Source organism: Typopeltis vanoorti, chromosome 25 (genome assembly GCF_054136105.1).
Source record: "Typopeltis vanoorti isolate ZY-2024b chromosome 25, IOZ_Tvanoo_1.0, whole genome shotgun sequence".
Taxonomy (NCBI): domain Eukaryota; kingdom Metazoa; phylum Arthropoda; class Arachnida; order Uropygi; family Thelyphonidae; genus Typopeltis; species Typopeltis vanoorti.
The window spans coordinates 29,905,775-29,917,177 of NC_143573.1; the positions used below are offsets into that span (position 1 = coordinate 29,905,775).

At 37.0% G+C, this 11,403-nt stretch overlaps 1 protein-coding gene across 3 annotated transcripts in view; it reads right to left on the reverse strand.

Moving 5' to 3' along the window:
* LOC150092629 (uncharacterized) overlaps positions 1–11,073 on the reverse strand; it is a 117,834-nt gene extending 106,761 nt beyond the window's left edge. For 2 of the 3 annotated variants that reach the window (XM_090414693.1, XM_090414694.1), the window contains exon 1: positions 10,889–11,073. The gene's annotated coding sequence lies outside the window, so the exon portion shown is untranslated. Of the gene's footprint in view, positions 1–10,471; positions 10,781–10,888 lie in introns of those variants that run through there. The other variant, XM_090414692.1, reaches the window with a different exon arrangement.
* Between the last annotated feature and the right edge of the window lie 330 nt (positions 11,074–11,403).

Here is an 11,403-nt window from a genome sequence, read left to right on the forward strand (position 1 = left end):
ATTTCCCACGAAAATAATAAATGGTAATCTTTTCACTCCAAAATGTTTCGCTCCATAGCCTTACTCTTTGCCACATCATCATCAAATTCCTGACATGTACCCTCAAAAGGTGTACAGGATATGATAGTACTACATGAAAAATTTACATAATTACTAACTTCCTATCTACAGTTTTCCTCCAAATCAGTCTATTACTTGTCAAGACTCCAATATTATCAGATCTTATATTTCTGTTGTCTAAAGCACAATGTACAATATTAATTTACCTATATCTTGGTCTTCCTCTGGGTCGTTCTTGCCAACTTGGCAGAGAACACTTGTTTTGCTAATCTTTTCTTGCTTCTTTTCTGTTTAAGTGACCATACCACCTGAGATTAACGCATTCCTGTATGCCGACAATATCAAGTTCTTTCCTAATATCCTTGTTTTTAATATGATATTGCAATTGATGCCATCTGTTCACATCTCTAATCTTTCTCAGGACTCTCATATCTTCGGTATCTAGTCTTTGGTCAAGTGTTTTACTTCTGACCCAGCTCTCAGATCCATAAGTTAAAACTGGTTTGAACACTGTCTTGTATACAGCTAATTTAGTGTTCCGACTAATTTCTCTCTTATTCCATATGAATTTATTCAATTGACTTCCCACCATACCAGCTTTGTTGATTCTGTTGTCTATTTCTATATTTAATTTACCATCTTCACTGAAAATCATGCGTAAGTAACTGAAATGTTTTACTTGTTACACAGGTTCCATGTTCACAACAGAGTTGACATTTTCAACAGTTCTACCTATTTTCATTGTCTTTGTCTTTTTAATGCTGACCTTCATACCATATCTATTACAACAGTTATTCAATTTAGTCAGGGAATCTTGCAAACTTGTAGCGGATTTATTCAGAAGTATAACATCATTCGCATAAAACAAAGAGCTGACATTAACATCTCCAATTTTGATATCATGTTTAATACCACTTTCCTTTATAATGTGATTCATATAGATAATAACAAAGGGGAAAATGTACATCCTTGTCTCACACCAGATTTAACATTAAACCATCTTCCTGTACATCCTTCAATTCTAATTGCCGACTTACAACTGAAATACAGATTAAGTATTGCTTGATATAATGCCCCATTGACACGATATAACTGTAGCATATTGAATAGCTTCTCTCTTGGCACCTTGTCATATGCCTTTTCCAGATCGACAAAACTTAAATACAGATCTATATTATATTCCCATGCTTTCTCGACTATTTGTCGTAAAGTGAAGATCTGATCCTGACAGCCTTTATTTGGCCTGAATCCAGCTTGTTCTTCACCAAGCGTTTCTTCCACAATTCTTCTCAACCGTTTATCAAGTATACTTGCACAGATCTTGCCATGAACACTCAGTAGGGAAATACCTCTGTAATTCTCACATTCAGTTTTATTTCCCTTTTTATATATGAGCACTATTAGAGCTCTACTCCAATCATCGGGAATTCGTCCCTCTGTCCAGGCCTTTTGAACTATGCAGTGCAGCCACTGTAAGACTTTCATACCACCATACTTCAGCATTTCTGGTCGAATGTCATATACTCATGCTGCCTTTCCACATTTCAAGCCTTTCATGGCTTTTTCTACTTCAAGTATGTATTCCTGACTGCATGCCTGGGCAGTGTTTTTTACCACTGTGCTGTCATCTCTGCTTGTTTCGTTTAGTAATTTTTTGAAGTAATTACTCCATGCTTCAAGGATATCTTTTTCCCCTGTTTTCATGTCACCTTTATTATCTTTAACTCCTTTTATAGCACTCTTTCCTCCATTTCTAAGCTTCTTCAGCTACCTCCAGAATATCTTACCAACTTCTTGATATTTATTTTCTATATTCTTGCCAAAGTCCTCCCATGACTTTCGTTTAGCTAGTTTTACACAGTGTTTAGCATTCTTACATTTGTCTCTGTATTCTCTAAGAGCAAAAGCTGACTTATTTGCCAGAAGCTTTTGATATGATTTTTTCTTTTCCTTCACTGCCTCTTAAACTTCCTGTGTCCACCATGGAGTCCTGATTTTTCTATCCTTGCAGACAACCTCACCACATGCCTCTCTGGCTGAATCAATCAGGGTTTTCTTCAAGGCTTGCCACTGAATCTTCAAGGTGTGGTTTCTGTTCTGAAACTCTTTCAATTTTTCTTCAATAATCTTTGTTTATGTTAGTCTACAGTTCACATCTGATAGCTGCTCAACTTTTATTCGCTTTAAAACTTTCTTACATGTTATTCTTTTCAATATGAAATTCAATTTTATCCTGCTCAAGACTAAATAGTGATCACTTCCAATTCTTTGTACACTCTGGTGTCCTGCACTATGGAGAAAACATCAATATCAACAATAACATAGTCAATGAGACTTTTCTTATTCCTTGCCTCTTCTCTCCACGTGAATTCTTGCACATTTTTATGTTGGAACATGGTGTTAGTAATAACCAGTCCATGTCCTGAGCAGAAATCCAACAGGTATTTGCCATTATGATTAGCTTTGCTCTTTTGTCCAAATTTTCCCAAAATATTTTTGTATGTCTGAGAATCATTTTCTACTCTGCTATTCAGATCTTCAACAAGGACCAACTTTTCCTTTTTCATTGTGTCAGTTGCTTTATTTAAAGCATCAAAAACTTTTTCCACTTCTACCTTAGTAGAACCTTCTGTGGGTCCATAGGCACAAATAAGTCTCATTGTGCAGTTCCCCATTCTCATATTTGCCCATATCATTCTACTTGAGACTGCCTGCCATTCAAAAAGATTAGCCTCGTATGTTGTGTTGAATACTATGGCTACTCCTTCTTTTCCTTGATTGTCATTGCCTGAATATAACATTTTGTATTTATTGCTCAGAAAGATCTCACCAATTTTTGTCTTTTTTGTTTCAGTCACCCCTATTATGTCGATCTGGTAATTATCTAATTCCTCCGCTAGCTCCATTTCTTTGCCATTCAGGCTTCTTATGTTGATAGTACCAATCTTTAACTCTGGTGATGCTGAGCTGGGGGGGAGTGTTTTCAGATTTGTTCCAGTAGCTGACTTTTTGCTGTTCGCCCTGGTTCCCTGGCAAAAGCAACGAGGGTCTTGTTTAACCGGACAATGCCCCAGCCATCGCCCGGTTAAACAAGCATGAAATTTTGTCATGTTGTACCATCATTTTTTATTTTGGTTTAACCAATAAGAATACAATTTGGTAGGCTAAATCCCAAATTGCCAGCCCATCCTCGTTCGTTCAGTATCCAAGTAGATACTCAACAGGGTGCACCACGAGAAGGTGAGGATTGGACATTAGATCAGAAGCCCTGGTCGCTTCTCCTCATTCCTTTAAAGGCTATGTGGAGGTCTCCTCTCAGTTATACAGCTTTTACCCTTAAGCACCCCTCTTTGCCACATTAAACTGATATCCATTCTCATTTGCTCAGTCTGCCAATCTAACCAAATCATCCTGAACAATTTTGACATAATCTGTATTAATTATTGCTCTACCCAACTTTGCATCATTAGCAAACAACTAAACAGTTCCTCTCAGATCCTCTCTTATATCATTAATGTAGAAATTAAATAGTAGCAGTCCAAGAACAGAACCCTGAAGCACGCAACTAGTCACAGGTCTTCTTTTTGACTCTATTCCTGAATGAACTACTTTGTGATAGCTGTCCATCATCCACCATCCTGTCCACCTTACCTACCCTAAATCCATCCCCCATGTGCTGCAGTTTACTAACTTGAATTCCATGTTATCCTGTCAAAGGCATTTGCAAAGCCTAGCAGTATCACCCATTCATTACCTTTATCAAGCTGTCACTATTATAAAATGTGAGCAAGTTACTGAGGCATGAACTACTTATGCAATTAAAGATGCCAAGAATTTATATTCTTGGTTTTATTTTTTATGCAAGTGTAAGTAAGTAACTGTAGATAATTCACGATCCCAAATCAAAAATAACAATTGTAATGCTAAAAATAGGACATCATTGTTACTGAACGAAAACTATCTATAAGATTGAATGCTTATTCATGTTATCATAAACAGAATTTAGCTTGATGTAGTTTCTAAATAAATTAATTTTTTTTTTTTTCACTAGAGGTCATGCCAGTAAAATAACCTATGATCAAATCATTGTTTCTCTAGCTTACTGTATGTAATGTAACTCAGCTTGTCCTATATATTTGTATATGCTCCAGATAACGATCTGATCTTAATATGATCGAAACGTTGGGAAATTAAGAGTTATTTATAACATGGTTGTAAAATCCATAAATTCTAATATGATTGCTGATCACCATGCAACACTAAAAGAAAGGAGTAAGTAAACAAAGTTTTTGCATGAAGTCACTTCACAACTGGGCTACTTGTACATAGAGGCTAATGGCTTCACATCAATTGCCTTGGTATCCCATAATGCAATGCCTATAAACTTACAGATACGTATAATGCTGTGCATTATGAGAAGGGACCAGACTGGTTTCGACCTTTATTGAGGTTTCATCAGTGAGAGCCAGATCCAGAAGTGATACCAAGGTTGAAGTAATGCAGGTCATATTTCCATATACAACTATGTGTCACATCTTATGTCACATCAAAATGTGTCACATCTTATTACTATAGTACTTTGGATTAGAGATAGATGTTGAAAGTTTTTGATGCAAGAAATTATATTCTTGGTTTCATTCTTTATCCAAGTATAAGCAAACAAAGTTATTATTATTATTACGGGCAACTCCAAGGAGTCCTTAGACTCATCAAGGGAGGACCTAAACATCATGTCAACAACTGTTCGGCTTCACACACAGTATCTATCATACCTTGCCTTGTCATGGCACCCACAACAGACTCTGGCAACTTGTTCCACTCATTCACCATTCTCCATGCAAAAAACCTAGTTCTAACACCTTTGCTAACAACACTCTTGCCCAGTTTCCATGGATGGCCTCTAGTCCTCTCACCACCAGACCTGTTCTGAAAAATATCCTCTGAATTAATCTTATAGAAACCCTTCAGTAATTTGAATGTCTCAATCATGTCACCCCTCTTATGCCTATCCACCAATGTCTGCAACCCACAAATCTTCAATCTGTTCTCATAAGGTTCATTCCATAGACCTGCTATTATCTTGACAACTCGCCTCTGGATCCTCTCTACCTCCTCCACATCAAGAAGAAACCCCGGCACCCAGATCTGGGCACAGTAGTCAAAGGAACAATAACTTGCTTGTCTCTGCTCGTCAAAGTATTCTTCAGTAACCAAGTGATTTGATGACCTGATTTAGCCACTTGGGGTGCTTAAGGGTCAAAGCTGTATAACTAAGAGGAGACCTCCACATAGCCTTTAAAGAAATGCGGAGAACCGACCAGGGCTTCTGACCTAATGTCCAATCCTCACCTTCTCGTGGTGCACCCTGTTGAGTATCTACTTGGATACTGAACGAATGAGGATGGGCTGGCAATTTGGGATTTAGCCTACCAATTTGTATTCTTATTGGTTAAACCAAAATAAAAAATGATGGCACGACATGACAAAATTTCATGCCGGCTGGGGCGTTGCACGGTTAAACAAGGCCCCCGTTGTTATCTCCAGGGAACCAGGGCGAATGGCGAAAAGTCAGCTACTGGAACAAATCTGAAACCCCCCTCCCCCAGCTCAGCATCACCAGAGTTAAAGATTGGTACTATCAACATAAGAAGCCTGAATGGCAAAGAAATGGAGCTAGCGGAGGAATTAGATAAGTACCAGATCGACATAATAGGGGTGACTGAAACAAAAAAGACAAAAATTGGTGAGATCTTTCTGAGCAATAAATACAAAATGTTATATTCAGGCAATGACAATCAAGGAAAAGAAGGAGTAGCCATAGTATTCAACACAACATACGAGGCTAATCTTTTTGAATGGCAGGCAGTCTCAAGTAGAATGATATGGGCAAATATGAGAATGGGGAACTGCACAATGAGACTTATTTGTGCCTATGGACCCACAGAAGGTTCTACTAAGGTAGAAGTGGAGGAATTTTTTGAGGTTTTAGAAAAAGCAACTGACACAATGAAAAAGGAAAAGTTGGTCCTTGTTGGGGATCTAAATAGCAGAGTAGGAAATGACTGTGAGACATACAAAAATATTTTGGGAAAATTTGGAGAAAAGAGCAAAGCTAATAATAATGGCAAATATCTGTTGGATTTCTGCTTAGGACATGGACTTGTTGTTACTAACACCATGTTCCAACATAAAAATGTGCACAAATTCACATGGAGAGAAGAGGCAAGGAATAAGAAAAGTCTCATTGACTATGTTTTTGTTGATAGCGATGTTTTCTCCCTGGTACAGGACACCAGAGTCTACAGAGGATTTGAAATTGGAAGTGATCACTATTTAGTCTTGAGGAGGATAAAATTGAATTTCATATTGAAAAGAATAACATGTAAGAAAGTTTTAAAGCGAATAAAAGTTGAGCAGCTCTCAGATGTGAACTGTAGACTAAAATACACAAAGATTATTGAAGAAAAAATGAAAGAGTTTGAGAACAGGAATCAAACCTTGGAGATTCAGTGGCAAACTCAGAAGAAAACATTGATTGATTCTGCCAGAGAGGCATGTGGTGAGGTTGTCTGCAAGGATAAAAAAATCAGAACTCCCTGGTGGACACAGGAAGTTAAAAAGGCAGTGAAGGAAAAGAAGAAAGCATATCAAAAGTTCCTGTCAAATAAGTCAGCTTGTGCTCTTAGAGAATAGAAAGACAAATGCAAGAATGCTAAACACTGTGTAAAACTAGCTAAACAAAAGTCATAGGAGGACTTTGGCAAGAATATAGAAAATAAATATCAAGAAGGTGGCAAAATATTCTGGAGGTTGTTGAAGCTTAAGAAGAGGAAAGAGTGCTGTAAAAGGAGTTATAGATGATAAAGGTGACTGGTAATTAATTTACGGAATTAACAACGCATATAAAGTATATTAATTAAAGATAACTTTAATGAATCACTTCTATATTTCGGCAATGTCACATTGCCATCTTCAGGAACATAAAGATATGGTATGTGCACTAAGGAACTAACAAAGCAAATGAGGAAGAAAGTAAGAAACTAATTTTGTTCCTAAAGTCCTAATGGTGCCCTCTTGCGGGCTAATTTGGTAGTCTTGGCAGTTGGGCTGAAGTTCTCATAATGAAAGTCTCCCAAATTTGGCGCAGTTTCATGCACCCAAATTTGTTGAGGTTAGGAATGTTTTTTAGAGCTGCTGAAGATTCTTTGAATAATCTTTCGTATTTAAACTTGCTGCGATGGATTATTTTTGTTTTCTTCCAACGAATTTTATGGTGGGTATCTAAAGCATGGTCTGCCAGCCCAGAGCGGCTGTACTGGTGAAACCGGATGTAGTCTTGGTGTTCTGAAATCCTGATATTTGTTATTCTGCCTGTTTGGCCAAAGTAGGACAATTTGCAGCTGCAAGGGACCTGGTATACACCAGGTAGGTCTAGGGGAAGTGGTTGATCTTTGGTAGAGCGGCTAAGGGATGCCAACTTTTTATATGGTCTGTAACGGGAAGTAAGGTCATATTTTTTGAGGATATTAGTTATTTTTTCAAATGAAAAAATAACTAATATCCTCAAAAAATGGCAAGAACGACCCAGAGGAAGACCAAGATATAGGTAAATTAATATTGTACATTGTGCTTTAGACAACAGAAATATAAGATCTGATAATATTGGAGTCTTGACAAGTAATAGACTGATTTGGAGGAAAACTGTAGATAGGAAGTTAGTAATTATGTAAATTTTTCATGTAGTACTATCATATCCTGTACACCTTTTGAGGGTACATGTCAGGAATTTGATGATGATGTGGCAAAGAGTAAGGCTATGGAGCGAAACATTTTGGAGTGAAAAGATTACCATTTATTATTTTCGTGGGAAATTTGACCAGTGAACTTTACGGGAATACACTCGCCGCCATACTACCAGTTGCTCTAGTGGCTAAGGCAATTCGTAGTATGGCGGTAAGTGTATTCTCGAAAGATCTCTGGTCAGATTTTGCAAGAAACGTCTATAGTTTCTGTAGTCGGCTTTGAAATAATGTTGGATTTAATATCACATTGGTGGAACTGTACTCCAGGAAATTGACAAAGCCAGAGACTTCAGAGTGTTAGTGGGTAGAGAGTTAAAGTTTAGGGGACACATGGCAAAAGTGGCTAAAGCAGCTCATCAGATTACTTGGTTACTAAAGAATACTTTGAGAAGTAGAGACAAGCGGGTTATTGTTTCCTTTTTATCGAGTCTTGATAAAACCCCATCTTGACTACTGCCCACAGATCTGGGTGCCACGGTTTCTTGGCAATGAGGAGGTGGAACAGGTCAAGAGGTGAGTGAACAAGTTGGTAGTAGGTCTATGGAATGAATCTTACAAGAACAGGTTGAAGATTTCTGGTTACAGAAACTGGTTGATAAGCAGAAAAGGGGTGATCTGATTGACACACCAATTACTGAGGGATTTTTATAAGATTATTTCAGAGGAAAATTTTCAAAACAGGTTTGGTGGTGGGACTACTAGGGATCATCCATGGAAGAGTATACTTAGCAAGGATGTTAGAACTAGGTGTTTTGCTTGGAGAGTAGTGAATGAGTAGAATAGGTTGCCAGAATCTGTTGAGAGTGCCATGACTGTGAATGAGTTCAAAGCAAAGTATGATAGATACTGCATAAATGTTGGATAGTTCTTGACATGATGTTTAGGGCCTACCCCTCAATGAGTTTAAGGACTTCTTGGAGTATCCCATAATAATAATAATATACAAATATGTTATATAAATGAAAGATGTTGCTTTTCAATCAATCCTCATCTTAAATTGCTAATTTAAAGCATATTATTACTACTTTGATATTTTCAATTTAAAATAGCATGCTCTCATGCTAAAGCTTTAAAGAAATGTGAAATGTATCATATGCATATCAATAGTTGATTATTAAGATAGGAAACCATCCTATCATCAAGTTGAAAGTTTATTTTTCACTTGTTAGACTGTAATAAATTTAGTTTAATCCTTTATCCAAGTGTGAGCAAACAAAGTTTGCATCTGAAAGTATCTTCAGAACTGGGGTAAGGTAGTACAACACTGGGCAACTCATTGCAAAGGTGGAGCAAGCTAACATCACTCCTTTCCGAGTATCTCCCAAAATGCAAAACACATCTCCTTGCGTATATGTATAATGTTTTGCATTAAGGGAAGGGCCACTACCCAGACTAGTTTCGACCTTTATTGAGGTCTCTTCAGTGGGAGCCAGGCCCAAGTGGAGATACCAGGTAGAATCATTAGCAAGGTTATCTCTACCTATAGGAGTTGCCAAACCGTGTGCCACCTTTTTATTAGATTACTCTGGATTTAGAGAAAGATGTTGAAAGTTTATTTTTCGCTTGGTTAGACTATAATAAATTTAGTTTAATCTTTTATCCAAGTTTGAGCAAACAAAGTTTGCATCTGAAAGTATCTTCAGAACTGGGGTAAGGTAGTACAACACTGGGAAACTCGTTGCAAAGGTGGAGCAAGCTAACATCACTCCTATCACAGTATCTACCATAATGCAAAAAACATCTCCTTGCGGATATGTATAACGTTTTGAGGAGTGATGTTAGCTTGCTCCACTTTGCAACGAGTTTCCCAGTGTTGTACTACCTTACCCCAGTTCTGAAGATACTTTCAGGTGCAAACTTTGTTTGCTCGCACTTGGATAAAGGATTATACAAAATTTATTATTACATCCTATCATCATATCTACCACTCGATGGCTGAGTGGTCAGCATATCCGCTCCCCAACCAAAAGGCTGCGGATTCGATTCACGCCGTGGGCACGGATGTTTGTGATCATCTATGGAGATACTGGTGGTGGGGATCAGCAATAGATGCTGTTGGTGGATTGCGAGTGGTGGAGACAGAGTTGTAGAGTAGATGATCTCCCTTGATGAGTCTTTGGACTCCCTGGAGATGTCAAATAATAATAATAATAGAATTAATATGCTATTATTAGGTTTCACGTTTCCGTGAAGTCAAGTCAGTTGGCCAGCTATCATGCTGAAACATATTTAAGGAGAAGATGAAATACAGGTGAACAATGAACACTATCTGAAATTCAACAAAAACACAAAAAAAAAAACATAACAGAGAATATTTATTTCATATAAATTTGTAAATACTCATATTCTATCTTAGATGGCCATCTATTCTGTTGCGATGGGTATTAAAAACCCAAGTATTTTCCAGGAGGGAAAAAAAAATAAAAAAATAGTATCACAATAATTACTTCGAAGCCTTTGCAGCTATTCGCTTTAATCATGGCATTTCTTTCTCGTGAAACTTTTTAACTATGGATGGAGGGTTGCTTATTTGGGAAGCAATTTGAGCGATCTGAATGAGGCAAAGAGATCTAAATGTCCAGAAAATACAATTTTCTTACGTAACTTACCGGTAAAAACTCAAGCAAACATTCCAACGTTCCTGTGTAGTTAGTGAAGTCATTTCAAATTTACCGCGAACTATTTGAAATATAACAAACGATGATGGATTCTGTTTGAATCAGCATATAATTCAGTATTATTATTATGTGACACCTCAGGGAGTCCAAAGACTCATCAAGAGAGAATGTGCCAACAGCATCGAACGATTAAATCCCTTCCAACTACTAACCGCGCTCAAACGTGCTTAATTTTTTATTTTGCGTGAGCCATTACTAGCAGAGGCTCTACCAATCGACCAACCTTTGCTAGTATATTTTTTTTGGTTATTACTATATTCTAACTGTAAAAATGCGCATACCTTAACTTTTGCAACGGGAAAAAAAAAAAAAAAAAAAAAAAAAAACAAGAACCATTATATTCTTTACCTATTCGATTTAATCTTTGCTTTCATATAATCAAGGTTTATGTTTCAAGCATAATGTCAATTTTTTAAAATTTTATTAATAATAAATACTGCTAATATTAAATTAATAGTAATGACAGATTTTCTAATAAGAAATACAATTATATCAATAATAATAGCAGTATTTCTTGATAAGACGTAGACTTATACATATTACAAATAAATGATAGCGTTGAACAATATGAGAATTAAGTAGTAGGTGAGATGTGTGTGTGGCGGAGTAGATTATAGTGCCCTCCCTCGATGAGCCTTTTCAGGTGTTACGAAACAATAATAATAAAAAATAAAATAAATTCGTGTATATTTACGTACGAACAAATAGCATCATTTGGTCTATAGAAGAAAGGTCATGATATCAGATTATAGTCATCAACTGCAGAAACTCTTCTAGAGCTAATTTTGGCCTATCTTTGAGGTGGGCGAGAGAGGGTTTCCTTTTCCCCTTACACACACACACACGCACACCCTTTTAAGTAA